Source organism: Felis catus, chromosome B4, assembly GCF_018350175.1.
Source record: "Felis catus isolate Fca126 chromosome B4, F.catus_Fca126_mat1.0, whole genome shotgun sequence".
In the NCBI taxonomy this organism is placed as follows: Eukaryota; Metazoa; Chordata; class Mammalia; order Carnivora; family Felidae; genus Felis; species Felis catus.
This window is the reverse complement of record NC_058374.1, coordinates 32,236,608-32,255,506: the sequence shown is the minus strand read 5'-3', so window position 1 is coordinate 32,255,506 and position 18,899 is coordinate 32,236,608. Positions and strand designations below refer to the sequence as shown.

Sequence of the window (18,899 nt, the reverse complement as noted above, 5' to 3'; positions counted from 1 at the left end):
CCTTAGATTTTGGGCCAGTTGGTTGCTCTGTGACCTCAGCTGTCTGACAGCTTCAAATATAGTTGGGCATTTGAGGTTAGTTTACCTGATTTCCTTTTTTTTTTTAATTAAAAAAATTTTTTAATGTTTATATATTTTTGAGAGAGAGAGAGACAGAGCACCAGCAGGGGAGGGGCAGAGAGAGAGGGAGACACAGATTCCAAAGCAGGCTCCAGGCTCTAAGCTGTCAGCACAGAGTCTGACCCAGGGTTTGAACTCATGAACCATGAGATCATGATCTGAGCTGAAGTCTGACACTTAACCAACTGAGCCACCCAGGCACCCCAGTTTGCCTCTTTTCTATTGTAGTGATGAGAGAAATGCTCCTTCCAGCTCTCTATATCCCCAAAACAAACTGAAAGTCAACTCTGGGTAACTTTAAAATATACAGATACCTGGCCTTGCTTAAGACTAATTGAGGTATAATATCTGTGCATGAATGCCAGAAACTAATATTTTTTTTTAACTCCTCAGATGATTCTTATGTTCACTCAAGTTTGAGAAGCACTGGGAGAATGAATTGGAGGAATGTATTGGAGGTGGGAAACATTTAGAATTCTAGTAAGTATGGTGTCAGTTCATGGTGACTTGTCTTTCAATGGTGTCATTGGAAATGCAGATAAGTGGACTTACCAAAATCACTTTTATGACTGATGGATTGGAGAAATAAAGCTAGATGGAAATCTAAGGAAAATTTCTAGGTTTTTGATGGGTTTGAAGTCACATCAAGTAGGGGAAATTTATAGGAGCATCATGTTCGACAGTAAGTATAACTCATTTTTGGACATCTTGATTTAAAATGCTTATGAATAGGCAAATGTTGAAGTAGACAATTTGATATACCAGTATGGAGGTAAAAAGAAAAAGAGAGATTGGCTGAAGATACATATTTGTGAGTTGTTAGCATAGAGATGGCAATAGAAGACACACAGTGTATTATGTTAGCCAGCCTTTGAGTAATAAAGAAGACAATGTCATTATTCTACTAGAGCTAGCAGTATTGAAAGAAATGCCAAATATTCATTTATTTGGCCAGTCATAACACTTAGACAAATAATAGCACTTAAATTTACTGAGTAGTGCACATACTAAACACTTGACATAGTGTTTTAGAATTCTTACAAGTCATATATTCCTATATTATATAAAAGAAGAATAGTTTCAGATTGAAAGGGCTTGAAGAGTGCTAAACAAGAGGAGAAGTCACACCCAGACACATTATTGTGAAATTAAAGACCATCAGAATAGAAACAGCGGGTAAACTGGTGGTTGCCAGGGGCTTGGGGGGTAGGGGAAATGGGTGGTATGATGGTCAAAGTGTACAAACTTCCAGGTATAAGATGAATACGTTCTGGGGATTTAATGTACAATATGGGAATTACAGTTAACAATGTTTTATTGCATACTTGGAAGTTTCTAAAAGGGGATCTTAAAAGTTCTTAACACACACATACACACACACACACATAAAGGTAACTGAAGTGATAGATGTATTAACTAACCTTATTGTGGTATACCATTTTGTAATACATTCCTCTATCAAACAGTCACATTGTACACCTTAAACTTTATGCAATGTTATTTGTCAATTATATTTCAATAAACCTGGAATAAATAAAGACTATAAAAAAAGTAGATATATGTATTTTCAGGTTATCTGTTTCTTCTTGAGTAAATTTTGGTAGTTTGTACTTTGTAAAGAATTTCTCTTTCATCTAAGTTGTCAAATTTATTAGCACAAAATTGTTCACAGTATTCTCATATTATCCTTTAATGTCTTTAGGATTTGTAGTGATGTTCTCTCTTTCAAGCCTAATATTCGTAATTTTTGTATTTTCCTTTTCCCTCTTTTTTTCTTTATCAATTTTATTGCCCTTTACAAAGAAATGGTATTTGGGTTCATTGACGTCTCTCTGTTTTTGTTTTCTACTTCATTAATTTTTGCTCTTTTATTATTTTTTTCTTCTGCTTACTTTGGGTATAATTTGGCATCTTTTTCTATTCCTTAAGGTGGAAACTTAAATCATTCATTGGTTTGAGACTTTTCTTGTTTTGTAGTGAAAGCATTAATGTCACAAATTTTCCTCTAAGTACTGCTTCAGTGGCATCTTACAAAGTTTTACACATTACATTTTCATTTTCATTAAGTTCAAGGTATTTCCTAATTTCTTTTTTGTTTTCTCCTTTCCCTTATGGGTTTATATTTTTAAAAAGTCCTGTTTGTGTTGGTGACAAATTCTCTTAGCTTTTATTTTTCTGAAAAAGTCTTTATTATGACTTCAGTTTTGAAAGATGTTTTTGCTGGATAAGGAGTTCTATATTGAATTTTTTTTCAATGTTTTAAAGATACCTCTCCATATTTTTCTCACTTTCATTGTTTCTGATGAGAATTATGTTTTAATTCTGTTTTTTCTATATAATGTATTATTTATGTGCCTTATAATGTTTTTCGTTATTCTGTTTGTGGTTCTTTGAACTTCTTGGATCTGTTTAGTTTTCATCAAATTTGGAAAATATTTTAGCTATTATTTCTTCAAAACTTTTTTTGCCACCTCCATATTTCTAGACTCCAATTACACACATATAGACCATTTCATAGTATCCCACAGGTAACTGATGCTTTCTTCATTTTGTTTTCTCTTTGTGCTTCATTTTGGATAGTTTCTATTTGCTCTTTCTTCAAATTCACTGATCTTTTCTTCTGCAATATCTGGTCTGCTTTTAATCCTATACAATGTATTTTTATTATTTCAGGCCTATTTTCATTTGAAGAAGTTCTACCTGGGCTTTTAAAAAATATTTTTCTTTCTCTCTTCATCATGGTCATGTTTCCCTTTACCTTTGTGCATATGTACCTGTATATATATTCACATGTATCTGTAAAATCTGTTTTAAATAGTTTGTCTGCTAGATCCATTATATCTGTTATTTCTAGATTTGTTTCTATTGATTGATTTTTCTATTTTTCTCCTGATTATGGATATTTTCTTGTTTCTTTGCATGCTTCATAATTTTTTAAAATATTTAAAAAAATTTTTTTTTATTTTTAAGAGGGGAGAGAGATAGAGCACGAGTGGGGAGAGGCAGAGAGAGAGAAAGACACAATCTGAAGCAGGCTCCAGGCTCTGAGCTGTCAGCACAGAGCCCAACACAGGGGTTCGCGGGGCTCGAACCCACGAACTGTGAGGTCGTGACCTGAGCCGAAGTCAGATGCTTAACTGACTGAGCCACCCAGGCGTCCCTGCATGCTTCATAATTTTTAATCAAGTGATAGACATTGTGAATTTTGCATTGTTTGTTACTGGGTTTTGTTGAATTTCTTTAAATAGTGTATAGGTAAGTACTTGAAATCAGATCCTTTTGAAATTAAGATTAGTCAATTAGGTGAAGAGCAGCCTTTAGTCTTGGATGATTTAATCCCATAATTAAGGCAATAATCTGTTGAGAATTCTATCTGACTTCCCTGTATAATGCAAGATCCTTCTACTGTGTCTTATGGGATCACAAATAATTTATTCCCAGCCCTGTGTAGGGTCTAGGAATTAATTTTGTCTACTATTTTACATAGGTCATTTCCTTGAACCCAGTTACATTCTTTTCCTGCACGCACAGCTCAAAATCCAGCCAGTCTCCTTCAGGTCTCAACCTGTCCCTACAGAGCTCTGTCCTCTGAACTACTCTGTCCTGCAAATTCTGGGGACTTTAGCCTCCCTGAACTCTCATATCTATCTCTTCAACTCAGCCAAAGATCCAGGCTTTGTCTGGGTTCTCCTCATCTGTGCTGCAGCCTGGAAACTGCCTCCAGGCAGTAAGTAAACTGGTTCAATGTAGGGCTCACCGTTTGTTCCCCCTTCCCTCAGGGATCACAGTCCTGCACTGCCTGTTATCCATTGTCTGAAAACTGCTGTTTTATGTGTTTTGTCTGAGTTTCTTGTTTTAGGCAGGAGGATAAATACAATTCTAGTCTCTCCATCTTGGCTAAAAGCAGAGATCTAGCAGATGAGATTTCTGCAAATTTTTGTAAGATTGAATATATGGAAGAATGATAGCTAATAGTAGATAGAAGCTACAGAAGGGGATACCACTGAGAAGCAATTTGATTCACTGTGAGGAACTTCAAAGAGGTTCATGACAAGTAGGTACCAGGTATGTCATAATATGGGGGCTGAAAGTAGGATTCAGTTGAGAATTTATAAAGGCATCAGGTACACTTTTGGATTCCTCTTCACACAGAGATCCTTGTGCATTTGAGTGAACCAGTCCTCTCTGACTGCAGTCTCAATTTCTAGACAAGAGACTGGAAGTTTGTACTCTGCAGAAATTGAATCAGGCAACAAGAAAAGTTTTGTTGAGTAGTATGATACCTGAAACACTGATGATTCCCAAATGAATTAATATATATCTGTCCCTGGTCTTCAGACACGCATGTGTAACTTTCTATTTAACATCTCTATTTGAACGCCTAATAGGTATTTCAGATGTAGCATGTTCAAAATAGAATTCTTGATTCTTGTTTTCTCTGCAGACTTGTCCCATCCTGGTCATCTCAGTCTCAGCAAATGGCAACCCAGTTGCTCAGGCCAAAAACTTGATAATAATCCCTGAGTCCTTTCTTTCTCTCACTTAGAGGTAGCAAACTCATTCATGCTACTTCTAACATCCAACCATTCCTCACTATTTCCTATGCTAAAAACCCTAATCCAAACCACTAGCATCTTTAGCTACAACACTGCAGTAGCATCCCAACTGGTCTCTATGTTTCCATTCTTTCTTTTTTTTTAAGTGTATTCATTTATTTGGAGACGGGGGTGGGGTGGGGGAGGTGGGGTGGGGGAGAGTGGCAGAGAGAGAGGAAGAGAGCATTCCAAGCAGGCTCCACACTGTCAGCGCTGAGCCTGACACCGGGCTCAAACCCACAAATCATGAGATCATGACCTGAGCTGAAACCAAGAGCTGGTCACCTAACCTGAGCCATCCATGTGCCCCTTTGTTTTCATTTTGCCCTCTATTATGGACTGAATTGTGTCCCCCTCAAATTCATATGTTGAAGTCCCAACCCTCAAATATGTAATCATATTTGGAGATAAGGTCTTTAAATTAAAATGAGGCTATTAAGGTGAGGCCTTAATCCAATTCGACTGGTGTTCTTACAAGAAGAGGAAGAGATAGGGTGTGTGAGAGAGAGGGTGTATGCACAGAGGAATGAACACATGAAGGAGCAGGAAGCTCTCTGCAAGCCAAGGAGAGAGACCTGGAACAGACCCTTCTCTTCTGGCCCTCAGAGGAAACCAACACTGCTGATACTGTGATCTTGAATTCTAATTTCCAGAACTGTGGGGAAATAAATTTCTGTTGTTTAAGCCAACCCAACCTGTTGTATTTTTGTGTGGCAGCCCTAGAAAACACTAGTGGATTTTTAAAATATGGTAAACCAGATCACTGGATTAGATTGCCCATGCTTAAAAACTCCCAGTGACGGTGCGCCTGGGTGGCTCAGTCAGTTGAGTGTCCCACTTCAGCTCAGGTCATGATCTCACAGTTCGTGGGTTCGAGCCCTGCATTGGGCTCTGTGCCGTTAGCTCAGAGCCTGAAGCCTTCTTCGGATTCTGTGTCTCCCTCTCTGTCCCGCCCCCTCTCGTTCTGTCTCTGTCTCTGAAAAATGAATAAATGTTAAAAAAAAATTAAAAAAAACAAAACAAAAAAACTCCCAATGACTTCCCATGCGGTTAAAATGACATCTAAAATGGGGCACCTGAGTGGCTCAGTTGGTTAAGCATCAGACTTTGGATCAGGTCATGATTTCACAGTTTGTGAGTTCAAGCCCCACATCAGGATCTGCACTGACATTTTGGAGCCTGGAGCCTGCTTCCCATTCTGTGTCTCCTCTCTCTCTCTCTCTCTCTCTCTCTCTCTCTCTCTCTCTCTCTCTCTCTTTCTCTCAAAAATAAATAAATATTAGAAGAAATTTAAAAAATGACACCTAAACTTCTTACCATAGTTTATAAGCTCTTCTTCCTAGAAGATTTGGTATTTGTCTTCCTTTTCAGTTCATGCTGTAATGCTCTCTCATGTGTTCACTATGCTCTGATCATAGTGGCCATCTTTCTATTCCACAAACATACCAAACTCATCCATTCTTCAGGCTTTTTTCACTTGCTGTTCCCTCTGTCTGAAATCATGTTCTGCATATTATTTTGTGACTGGCCACTTCTTGCCAATTAAGCTCAGATGTCACCCTGTCAAAGAGGCCTTTCCCAATTGCCTTAGTTATCACCCCTATCACCTTATTCCACTACTATGTTTAATTTTCTTTAGAGTATTAATTACTAGATTAAATTATCTTTTTCATTTGTTTACCTAGTTTTTATCTGTCCCTTCTTGTTAGAATGTAAATTAATTGAGGCCAGGACTCTGTGAATGCTGTGCCCAACACCTAGAACATTGCATGGCACAGAATAGGCAATAATGATACAGTGAGTCAATGAATGAAAGGATGGGTACATAAATGTATAATTCTTGTTGAAATGTTTAGTTTCTGAGGGTTTTTTTGTGTTTGTTTTTTTAAGTAGGCTTCACGTCCAGTGCAGAGCCCAACACAGGGCTTGAACTCATGACCATGAGATCAAGATCTGAGCTGAGATAAAGAGTTGGATGCTTAACCAGCTGAGCTACCCATGCACCCCTATTTTTTAACATTAGTTCAGTGAACACTGAATTCCTATGTGACAGCTAACATGTTATGAGGAGACTCAGGCAGTCCTTTGTAGAGGTCCATACAGACAACATGGAACTGAGGCCTCCTCCCAACAGTCACCGAGAAGGTGATGTTTTCCACCAGCAGCAATGCGAGTGAACTTGGATCCTCCAACTACAGTCAATCTTTCAGATGACTGCAGCCCAGGCCAATATCTTGACTGAAACCTCATGAGCAACCCTGAAATTCCCAACCTACAGAATCTGTGGAAAATAAATATTCTTTTAAGCTATTGTGTTTGGGGATAATTTGCTGCCCAGCAACAGATAACTAATATGTTCACAAATCTGGAAACTAGGATTCTTCCTCGATAACTTTCTTCTCCCTCAATTCCGATATCAAAGCCATCAAAATATCTCCCAAACCTTCCATTTTTCCCTGTCTTTCCCACCATGATCCCATTCTAAACTACTGTCAGTTCTCACTTAGGCAAATGCAATAGTCTCTTTCCTGGTCAGCCTGCATCCATTTTGGCCTCCCTTTAATTAATCTGTTCTCCACTCTGAGGTTAGCATGTTCTTTTCCAAACACATAAATCTCATGAATTCCTCAATTCCTCTAAAGAAATTACAATGAACTATGACAAATTCTAAAGCAGAGGTAATCTCTGAGCAACAAACTTATTAAGAGTAGAAACAAGGTCTTGTACTTGTTTTATTAATAGATAATACATAACCTTGGTACAAAATTCAGTGACACTGAAGGGTTTGCAGTGAAGATACAACTCTTTCCCATCTTTGTGTCCCTAATTGTCTCCAGAGGTAACACTTATGCACTAGACTTTATGCGTATCTGTTTATTGGCAATTATGGGAAGTGCTTGAAGTAACCTACCTTGTCTCTAAAGTTTTGGCCTTCACCCTGCTTTCAAACATATTGCCTATAATCTCTTTTTAGAGTAAAATCACTCTTCTTTCAAAACCAGGTAAGGGCAATGCAGACGTAATTTATCTTTTTTCTTTATTGCCCAGAGGAGTTATAATGGTAACAGTAGATCTACACATTTTGATTTAGCCTGCATCCCTCTAGCCCATTAATCCTTTATTTCAATATTCTTGAGGATATACTTTTCTCATCTTTCATAGCTATCTACATATAAAATACATTGTCCCATGCCAACATCTCATTTTTTTGTGTGTGAAGTTTTTTTTCTTATGGTGTTTATAGTGTTTGTTGATGTTGTTTACATTTTCACAGATTTTTTTTTTTTTTAAGGAGACTACCTTTTTCAGGAGCCAGGTTTGTGGCTTTCTTTTAAAGCTTGTGATTAGGGCTCCTAGGTGGCTTGTTTAGTCTGTTAAGTGTCCAGACTCTTGATTTTGGCTCAAGAGTTTGTGAAATCAAGCACAACCTCCACCTCCCATGTTGGATTCTCTTGGGATTCTCCTTCTACCTCATGGAGGGTAAGATGCCCCCCTCCATGCAAGTGCACACGCTCTTGCTCTCTCTCTCTCAAAATAAATAACCTTTAAAAAAAGAGGAAAAAAATAAAGCTTGTGACTAACATTAATTGTACTCTCTTTATTGTGTGTAATTATTTAATTATTTTGAACCTAAATCCAGGGCATCACATTTAATCTTTCCTAAATGTCACACTATTTGTTTTAACCCATTTCTGGAGCCTGAATGTACCTTTAAGAATCTTGATTCTGTGTTGACCTATAAATTGAATTAATTTGACATTGATTTATTGAATGCCTAGTATTTGCACACTACTATGCTTTCCTAAAATTTCACCTATCTTTAACACAAAAACCAGAAAAGAGGGCCTGCAATCTCCCTTCCTCTGCCACACCAAGGTTCTAGGCAGCCAAAATAAACAGGAGTAGAAAACACTGAGGAAGTGAAGAGGGAGGAGGGAAAAGGGAAGGAGACCAGAAAATCAAGGGGTGAAACTCAATGGGAAAAGTAAAAAAATAGGGGTGCCTGGCTGGCTCAGTAAAGTATGTGACTCTTGATCTAGGGATCCTGAGTTTGAGCCCACGTTGGCAGTAGTTTACTTAAAAAAAAAAAAAAAAAAAAAAAAAAAAAAAAAGTAAAGAAGCATCTGGCGCCATCTTCTGGATTTGTGCATCCTTGGGGGTATGTGTGTGTGTAAATGTGTATGTGTGTATCATAGTACCATTCTTTTCTTGCAACTAATGGGCTGTATTTAAACTCTTCTAAATGTTGGAGACTGAAGTGGTTTACCATAAATCTAGTGAAGCTTAAGTTTCCTTTCAAGGTCCTTCTTGCGGCCCTAATATTTTTTAAAATTTACTTTTATTTTTAATGTTTATTTATTTTTGAGAGAGAGAGAGAGAGCCTGAGCAGGGGAAGGGCAGAGAGAGAGGGAGACACAGAATCTGAAGCAGGCTCCAGGCTCTGAGCTGTCAGCACAGAGCCCGATGGGGGGCTTGAACTCACAAACTGCAAGATCATGAACTGAGCCAAAGTCGGACACTTAACTGACTGAGCCACCCAGGCACTCTGTGGCCCTAATATTTTTTATTTGTAACTTTATATTCTTTTTCTTAAAGAGGAGCCCTCAAGTCCTGGATTTGGTGAAGTTTCATCTCATTGTGAAACTTTAAATACAGCTGGGGAAGGATGAGTAAGGGGCAGTATATGAGAACAATATTAGTCTAATCAGGCTGGAGAAAATCATACATTGAAATAAACATTATGCAGCAAGTAGATTTGGGGTGGAATATCCGGAAATCTCATTGGTTTCTGGCTTAGGTCATTTACAAAGACCCAACATATTAAGCAATGAAAAAAAATTAGCTTTTCATACTGATTTTTTTTCTTTTCCTTTCCATTATTTAGTTTAGTTTTTATGGAATTTCAACAGTTTGGGCTGGAACTAACATTGAAGATCACCTAATTCAAGTTTCTTATTACTGACTCACAGACATTTAAGTGACTTGTGTGATGTTAGAGCTACAATTGGATCTCCTGTTTCTCGTGGTCTGTTATTACTACTCCCTTTAATTAGAAACCATTCCCCTCTGGTGTGCCAGAATTAGAGCAATGAACTGAGCACAAGCTGTGCTACTACCAATATCAAAAGCAGCTGCTCTCATTCTGGGCTTATCTGGCACATCTTCCCATTATGTTTTTGTCACTGGAGTAGACTGAATTGTGCAAAAGATTGGTTTGGAGTTGGAGTATTATAGGAAAAGTAGGAGTTGATTCAGAGGAAACAGGAGTGTTTGTGTGAGTGGTGACCGGGCTGTAAGAAGATCCAGCATGCCATTACCTGAGAGGGGTTGAAATCTTGGTCTCAGAGGTTCTACACTTGGAAATTAATAGGCACGAATCTATTGTGTTGGCACTTTCATTACTCAGCTCTTCATTCTAACTTGCAGAATAGCAGGGATAATTATTTACCCTAAAAATCAAGTCAGTGACATTGATTAAATTAATCTGACAATATTAAAACAGTTTTTCATGTATGGCTAGTTTATGCTACTAATGAGGTCAAAATTTGATCTTCATTTATACCAGTCAGTTCTGTGGTGAAAGCAACTGGTTCTGTAGCCACAGACTGTCTGTCCCACAATTGTATGCCACTGTTGCCAAAAGAGATGAGGTAAATGAATGTCTGTTGATGGCTTAATACCTATCATCTTTACTAGAAAAAAAAAAAGTCAAATTACGTGCTCAATTAGTCATTCTAAAATGCTCTTCTTGATATTGAAATAGTGACCCTTGGGGCATCTAGGTGGCTCCATTGGTTAAGCCTCAGACTCTCGATATAGGCTCAGGTCGTGATCTCTCAGTTGTGAGATAGAGCCCTGCATCAGGCTCTGTGCTGGGCACATGGAGCCTACTTGGGATTCTCTCTCTTTCTCTTTCTCTCTGCTCCTCCCCCGCTTGTACTCTCTCTCTCAAATAAATAAATAAACATTAAGAAAGAAAGAAAGAAAGAAAGAAAGAAAGAAAGAAAGAAAGAAAGAAAGAAAGGAAGGAAGGAAAGAAATAAAGAAAAGAAATAGTGACCCAGCAATGGGATTTGAGAATGGTGAAATAGAGATTTTTAAATTCTGGTTATTATTCTCACAGACAAAGTTCTAATCTCTGATGAAATTATGTCTTTTAGTCTTTCTAGACCTCAATTTTCTCTTCTGTAAAATGGGATAATAACACTTGTCCTGCCTATCTCAGAGATTGAAGGACAAAATTGGACAACATGAACTCATACTTTTCTTTATATATTAACTCATACTTCTTGTGTTCTTTGTAGCAGGGTGTGGAACTTTAACACTGAAAAAAAATTAGCATGGCTTCTTATTTTCCTTTCCTGCTTTGGGAGTTCTCCCACCCATTTTTAGGGGGTAGGAATTGGAGTTAAGTTGGAAGGGAACATTTTCCTGAATGGAATGAAAAGATACTAGTGATTTGGGTTTGATTTCCCAGAGGGTGATCAGGAATTTTAGCAGGAAAATGGGAAAAAAAAATAGGAGAAAAGAGTTAAAGAGGGTAGGGCTGGAGTTAATAGTCACAGGAAGCTATAGAAGAATATTTAATATTTGTGATACCCTCCCTATCAGGAAAATGACCTAGGCAGGTCTCCCAAGCCCAGAAGATGTCTAAACCTGGAAGTAAAAGATTGCTGTTGAGATACTGCTCAAGTACCTAGAAACTGTGGGATCAGAGTGTTGGTGGCTAACTGACTGCTAAGGTTATGAGCAGTCTTTTCTCTGCCAACATCATGTTCTTCCATGCACATACAGCCCAGCAATACCTCCCCCCCCCCCCACACAAATCTGTTAACCCAAAGAATTCCCCTTTATTAGCTTGATGGTATATGAACCTCTACTTCATTTCCAAGAAATAGACTCTTAACTCCAGAGAACAAACTGATGGTTACTAGAGGGGAGGTGGATGGGAATATGGGTAAAATAGGTGATGTGGATTAAGGAGTGCACTTGCTTTGATGAGCACTGGGTGTTTGTGGAAGTGTTGAATTGGTATGTTGTACACCTGAAACTAATATTCCATTGTATGTTAACTAACTGGAATTTAAATCAAAACTTTAAAAACAGAGACTATAGGGACCACTGGGTGGCTTAGTTGGTTGAACCTCCAACTCTTTTTTTTTTTTAATTTTTTTTTTAACGTTTATTTATTTTTGAGACGGAGAGAGATAGAGCATGAACGGGGGAGGGTCAGAGAGAGAGGGAGACACAGAATCTGAAACAGGCTCCAGGCTCTGAGCTGTCAGCACAGAGCCCGATGCGGGGCTCGAACCCACGAACTGTGAGATCATGACCTGAGCCGAAGTCGGACGCTTAGCCGACTGAGCCACCCAGGCACCCCTGAACCTCCCACTCTTGATTTACACTCAGGTCATGATCTCACCTTTTTTGTGAGATCAAGCCCCACACCAGGTTCCACACTGACAGCATGGAACCTGCTTAGGATTCTCTCCCTCTCTCTGCCCCTCCCACACTTGTTCTCTCTCTCAAAATAAATAAATAAATAAACCTCATATAAAAAAGAGACTGTATTTTCCCTATTGTATATTACCTGTGCTATGCATGGTTGATTACCCACAGATGAGATCATGAAGTATGGGCTCCTCATATCCTCTAGCTCTGTGAATGGCACTAGGATCACTATCAACAACCTAGAAACTTAAGCGTAATTATTTTTCATTTATGGATAAACTAAATGGGTATGAGTAATTATAGTTTGGGTGAGAAATTACAATTCTGGTAGTTACGGTGAAAATAAGTTTAACAAATTTTTAAAATGAAAGTCATTTTGAGGAAATTATGATCAAAGAATATGACCTATAATTTTTTTAATTCTACTTTCAAAAACATTCTAAATGTTCCTCTGTCAAGTAACACCAGTTTTGGGGTATCTGAGTGGCTCAGTCGGCTGGGTATCTGACTTTGGCTCAGGTCATGATCTCATGGTTTGTGGGTTTGAGCCCTGCATTGGGCTCTGTTCTGACAGCTCAGAGCCTGGAGCCTGCTTCAGATCCTGTGTCTCCCTCTCTCTCTGCCCTTCCCCTGTTCATGTGCTGTCTCTCTCTCAAAATTAAATAAACATTAAAAACATTTTTTTTAAAAAGTAATATCAGTTCTTGTAAATAGTCTAGGGCATCCAATATATATATAAAGTTCTGTGTTTAAATGCTAAATTTAGTTCAGTTATTTTGTATTCCTGTATTGAAATATGATTTAAAAAAAAGTAAAAATCATGCCTTTCATGTAGGAACACCACATGTCAAAGACTTTAAAATTGTTGCTATTTATCTTCCTTTTTTTTTTTTTAAGCCCCTTTATTGAGGCTGACATGTAAAAACCTGCACATGTTTAATGTACTCAACTCTACTTTGGGATTAATACACTCATGAAACTATCACCACCATCAAAGTTGTAAACATTTCCCTTACCTCCCCAAATTTCCTTACTTTCCCTTTATGATATGATGACATAGATAATGGTGATCATTTTAAGAACACTTCACATAAGATCTACCCTTTTAGCAAAATTTAAGTACACAATGCAGTATTGTTAGTTAAAGGAACTATGCAGAATAGCAGATCTCCAGAACTTATTTACCTAACAGAATAAAACTATGGGCCTTTTGACCTTCACCTCCTCATTTTCCCTAACCCCTGACCTTGAAAATCACCATTCTTGCCTCTGCTTGACTATTTTATTATGAGTTTGGGTATTTTATTTTATTTTATTTTATTTTATTTTATTTACTTTTTTAAAAGTAGGTTTCATGCCTAGTATGAAGCCCAACACAGGGCTTGAACTCACAACCATGAGATCAAGACCTGAGCTGAGATCAAGAGTTGAATGCTCAACCAACTGAGCCACCCAGGCGCCCCGTATTTTATTTTATTTTAAGTTTTATTTATTTAAGTAAACTCTACACCCAACATGGGAGTTGAGCTCACGACCCTGAGATCAAGAGTCTCACACTGTTCCGACTGAGCCAGCTGGGCACCCCAAGTTTGACTATTTTAGATTCCACGTACTATAAGTGTTTAGATTCCACATACTGTTAAGTGAGATCTTATTGTTCTCTGACTTCTTTCACTTAGCATGTTGTCCTCCAAGTCCGTCATGTTGTCACAAATGGCAGGATTTCTTTCTTTTTAAAGTCTGAATAATATTCCATTATATGTATATAAAACACTTTCTTTACCCATTCATCCATCAATGGACATTTAGGTTGTTTCCATATCTTGCCTGTTGTGAATAATGCTGTAGTGAACATGGGGGTGCAAGTATCTCTTCAAAATCCTGATTTCAGTTCATTTGTATAAATATCCAGAAGTGGGATTTCTACATCATATGGTAGATCTATTGTTTATTTTTTGAGGTCCATACTGTTTTCCTTAGTGGCTATTCCAATTTACACTCCCACCAACAGTATGCTAGGGTTTCCTTTCCTCCACATCTTCACCAATGCTTGGTATTTTCTGATTTTTTGGTAATGTGCATCCTAACAGGTGTGAAGTGATATCTCATCGTGGTTTTGATATGCATTTCCCTGATAACTAGTGATGTTGAGCACTTTTATGTACTTTTTGGCCATTTGTATGTCTTCTTTGGAAAAATGGCTGTTCAAGTTCTTTGACCATTTTTAAATTGGATTTTTTGGGGGGGCTATTGAGTTGTAAAAGTTCCTTATATATATTGGTTATTACCCCTTATCATATATATGGTTTGAAAATATTGTCTCACATTTTATAGGTTGCTTTTTCATTTTGTCAATTGTTTCCTTTGATTTGCAGAAGCTTTTTAGTGTGATGTACTGTCACTCGTTTATTTTTGCTTTTGCTTCATGTGCTTTGGTATTATATCCAAAAAAATCATTGCCAAGACCAATGTCAATGATTTTTCCCCTAATGTTTTCTTCAAAAAGTTTTGTGGTTTAAATATTTAATCCATTTTGGATTGATTTTTATGTATGGTATAAGATATGAGTCCAATTTCATTCTTTTGCATGTGGATATCCAGTTTTCCCAGCACCACTTATTTAAGAGACAATCCTTTCCCCATTTTGTATTCTTTGTGTCCTTGTTGAAGATTAGTTGACCATATGTGCATGGGCTCTCTATAGTCTTCCACTGATCTCTGTGTGTTTTAATGCCAGTACCATACTGTTTGATTACCACACCTTTGTAAAATAGTTAGAAATCAAGAAGTGTGATACCTCCAGCTTTTTTTCTTTCTCAAGATTTCTTTGGCCATTTGGGACCTCATATGTTTCCATATGGATTTTAGGATTGTCTTTCCTATTTCTATGAAAACTTCCATTGGCATTCTGATAGGAATTTTATTGAATCTGTAGATTGCTTTTGGTAGTATGGACATTTAACAATAAATATTGATTCTTTCAATCCATGAACAGAGAATATCTTTCCATTTATTTGTGTCTTCTTCATTTCTTTATTTTTTATTTTGTTAATTTTTTAAAATTGAAGTATAGTTGGCATACAATATTACATTAGTTTCACATGTACAATATAGTGATTTGATATTTATTTATATGATGAAATGGGCACCGTGATAACTCTACTTACCATTTGTCACCATACAAAGTTATTGCAATATTATTGATCATATTCCCTATGCTGTACTTTACAACCCTGTGACTTATTTATTTTATGACTATCAATTTTTAGCTTTTAATCCCCCTCACCCGTTTCACCCATCCCTCCACACACCTCCCCTCTGGAAACTACTGGTTTGTTCTTTGTTTATGGGTCTGTTTCTGTTTTGTTTGTTCCATTTTTTAGATTCCATATATAAATGAAATCATGATATTTGCCTTTCTCTGTGTTATTTCACTTAACATATAGGTGCATCCATGTTGTTGTAAATGGCAAGATTTCATTCTTTTTATGGCTGAGTAACATTCCATTCCATATATATGTACCACATTTTTTTTATTGATTCATCTATTGATGAACACTTATGTTGCTGCCATATCTTGCTTATTGTAAATAGTGTCGCAATGAACATAGGGATGCATATAGCTTTTAGAATTAGTGTTTTTGTTTTCTTTGTATAAATTCTCAGAAGTGGAATTGCTGGATCATATGATATATTTATTTTCAAGTTTTTGAGGAATCTCCATACTGTGTTCCATAGTGGCTGCACCAATTTACAATCCCAACCAACAGTGCATGAGGTTTCCCTTTCTCTTCATCCTTGCCAATTGTTATTTCTTGGCTTTTTGATACTAGCGATTCTGACTTGTGTGAGGTGATACATCATTGTGCCTTTGGTATGCACTTCCCTGGTGATTAGTGATGTTGAGCATCTGTTCATGTGTCTGTTGGCCATCTGTATATCATCTTTGGCAAAATGTCAATTCACGTCATCTGCCCAATTTTTTAAACTGGATTATTTGGCATTGTTTTTGGTATTGAGTTGTATGAATTCTTTATATATTTTGGATATTAACCTCTCATCAGATATATAATTTGCAAATATCTTCCTGCATTCAGTAATATCTTCATGGCTTTTCTTTCTGTTCTTGGTTTACTTTGCTGGGCAAAAGCTATTTAGTTTGATATAGCCCCAAGTGTTTATTTTTGCTTTTGTTGCCCTTATCTAAGGAGACAGATCCAAAAAAATATTGCTAACACTGATGTTCAAAGAAGACTATGTTTTCTTTTTAGGAGTTTAATGGCTTAAAATCTAACATTTAAGTTCTTTTTAAAAAAATATTTTAACATTTTATTTTATTTTTTGAGAGACAGAGACAAAATGCAAGCAGCGGAAGGGCAGAGAGAGGGAGATACAGAATCCAAAGCAGGCTCCAGGCTCTGAGCTGTCAGCACAGAGCCCGATGTGGGGCTTGAACCCAGGAATGCAAGATCATGTCCTGAGCTGAAGTCAGATGCTTAACCAACTGAGCCACCCAAGCGCCCCTTAGGTCCTTAATTTATTTTGGTTTTGTTAATGGTGTATGAAAGTGATCCAGTTTTATTTTTTTCCTGATATCTGTAAAGTTTTCCCCAAGCCATTTATTTTTTTTTAATGTTTTATTTATTTTGAGAAAGAGAGCGTGAATGGGGAGGGGCAGAGAAAAAATGGAGAGAGAGAATTCCAAGCAGTCTCCACACTGTTAGTACAGAGCCCGATGAAGGGCTAAATCCCACGAATCCCACGAGGGATCCACAAATCCTCAGATATCATGACCTGAGCCGAAATCAAGAGTCAGATGCTTAGCTGACTGAGCCACTCAGGCGCCTCTTCCCAAAACCATTTATTAAAGAGATTCTTTTTTTGCCTAGTGTATGTTCTTGCTTCCTATGTTGTAGATTAATTGACCATGTGAGTGTGGGCTCATTTCTAGGCTCTTTATTCTGTTCTATTGATCTATGTGTCTATTTTTGTGCCAGAACCATGCTGTTTTGATTACTATAGCTTTGTAGTATAGTTTGAAATCTCGGATTGTGATATCTCCATCTTTGTTCTTTCTCAAGATTGCTTTGACCTTTCAAGGTTTTTTTTTGTTGTTGTTCCATATAAGATTTAGGATTATTTCTCTATTTCTGTAAAAACTGCTATTGGTATTTTGATAGAGATTGCATTAAATCTGTAAATTTGTTTTGGGTAGTATGGAAATTTTAAGAATATTATTCTTCTGGTCACCTGGCTGGCTCAGTCAGTAGAGCATGCAACTCCCGATCTCAGGGATGTGAGTTGAAGCTCCATGTTGAGCATTGAGCTTACCTAAAAAAATAAAATTAAATACCTAAAAAAATAATTATTAATTCATCCAATTTACGAGCATAGAATATCTTCAATTTCTTTCATCAATGTTTTATAGATTTCAGAGTATAGGTCTTTTACCCCCTTGGTTAAGTTTATTCTTAGGTATTTTACTGTTTTTGGTGTAATTTTAAATGGGATTGTTTTCTTAATTTCCCTTTCTGCTGTTTCATTATTAGTATATAGAAATGCCACAGGCTTCTGTATATTGATTTTGTATCCTGCAACTTTACTGAGTTTGTATTAGTTCTAGTAGTTTTTTGGTGGAATCTTTAGGGTTTTCTAAATATGGTATCATGTCATCTGCAAATAATGATAATTTAACTTCTTCCTTACCAACCTGGGTGCTTTTTATTTATTTTTCTTATCCAATTTCTTTGTCTAAGACTTCCAGTACCATGTTGAATAAAAGTGGTGAGAGTGGACACCTTTGTTTTGTTCCTGACCTTAGAGGAAAAGCTCTCATTTTTTCACCATTGGGTATGATGTTAGCTGTGGGTTTTTTATATATGACTTTTATTGCATTGAGGTAGGATTATTCTAAACCTATTTTGTTGAAGGTTTTATCATTAATTGGTGTACTTTGTCAGATGCTTTTTCTGCATCTATTGAAATGATCATAGGATTTTTAAAGAAATTTTTTACATTTTTCAAATTTATTTTAAGAGAAAGAAAGAGCATGAGTGGGGGAGGTGCAGAGAGAGAGAGAAAGAGAGAATCCCAAGCAGACTCTATACTGTTAGTGCAGAGCCCAATGTGAGGCTCAATCTCACAAACCATGAGATCATGACCTGAGCCAAAATCAAGAGAGTTGTATGCTTAACGAACTGAGCCACCCAGGAGCTCCAAAATGATCATATGATTTTTATCCTTTCTTTTGTTGATGTGATGTATCACAATGATTGGTTTGTGACTATTGAGCCATCCTTGCATCCTGGGAATGAATCCCACTTGATTATGGTGACTGAATTTTTGAATATATTGTTGGGTTCTGTTTGCTAATACTTGATGATTTGTGGATCTATGTTCATCAGAGATATTGGCCTGTAGCTATTTTTTTTCATAGTGTCTTTATTTCATTTGGTAGCAGAGTAATGCTGACCTCATAGAATGAATTTGGAAGCTTTCCCTCTTCTATTTTTTGGAATAGTTTGAGAAGTATAGGTATTAACTCTTCTTTAAATGTTTGGTAGAATTCACCTGTGAAGCCAACTGGTCCTGGACTTTTGTTTATTGGAAGGCTTTGATTCTTAATTCTATTTCATTGCTATTAATTGATCTGTTCAAATTTTCTATTTCTTCCTAATTTCTGTTTCTTCCTATTTCTTCCCTGTTTGGGGAGATTATATGTTTCTAGGAATT

At 37.0% G+C, this 18,899-nt stretch overlaps 1 protein-coding gene across 1 annotated transcript in view; it reads left to right on the top strand.

Annotated features, from left to right (window-relative positions):
• CUL2 (cullin 2) overlaps positions 1-18,899 on the top strand; it is a 155,840-nt gene that overhangs the window by 15,421 nt on the left and 121,520 nt on the right. Inside the window, exon 2 of the mRNA XM_006933355.5 lies at positions 514-600. The gene's annotated coding sequence lies outside the window, so the exon portion shown is untranslated. The remainder of the gene's footprint in view (positions 1-513; positions 601-18,899) is intronic.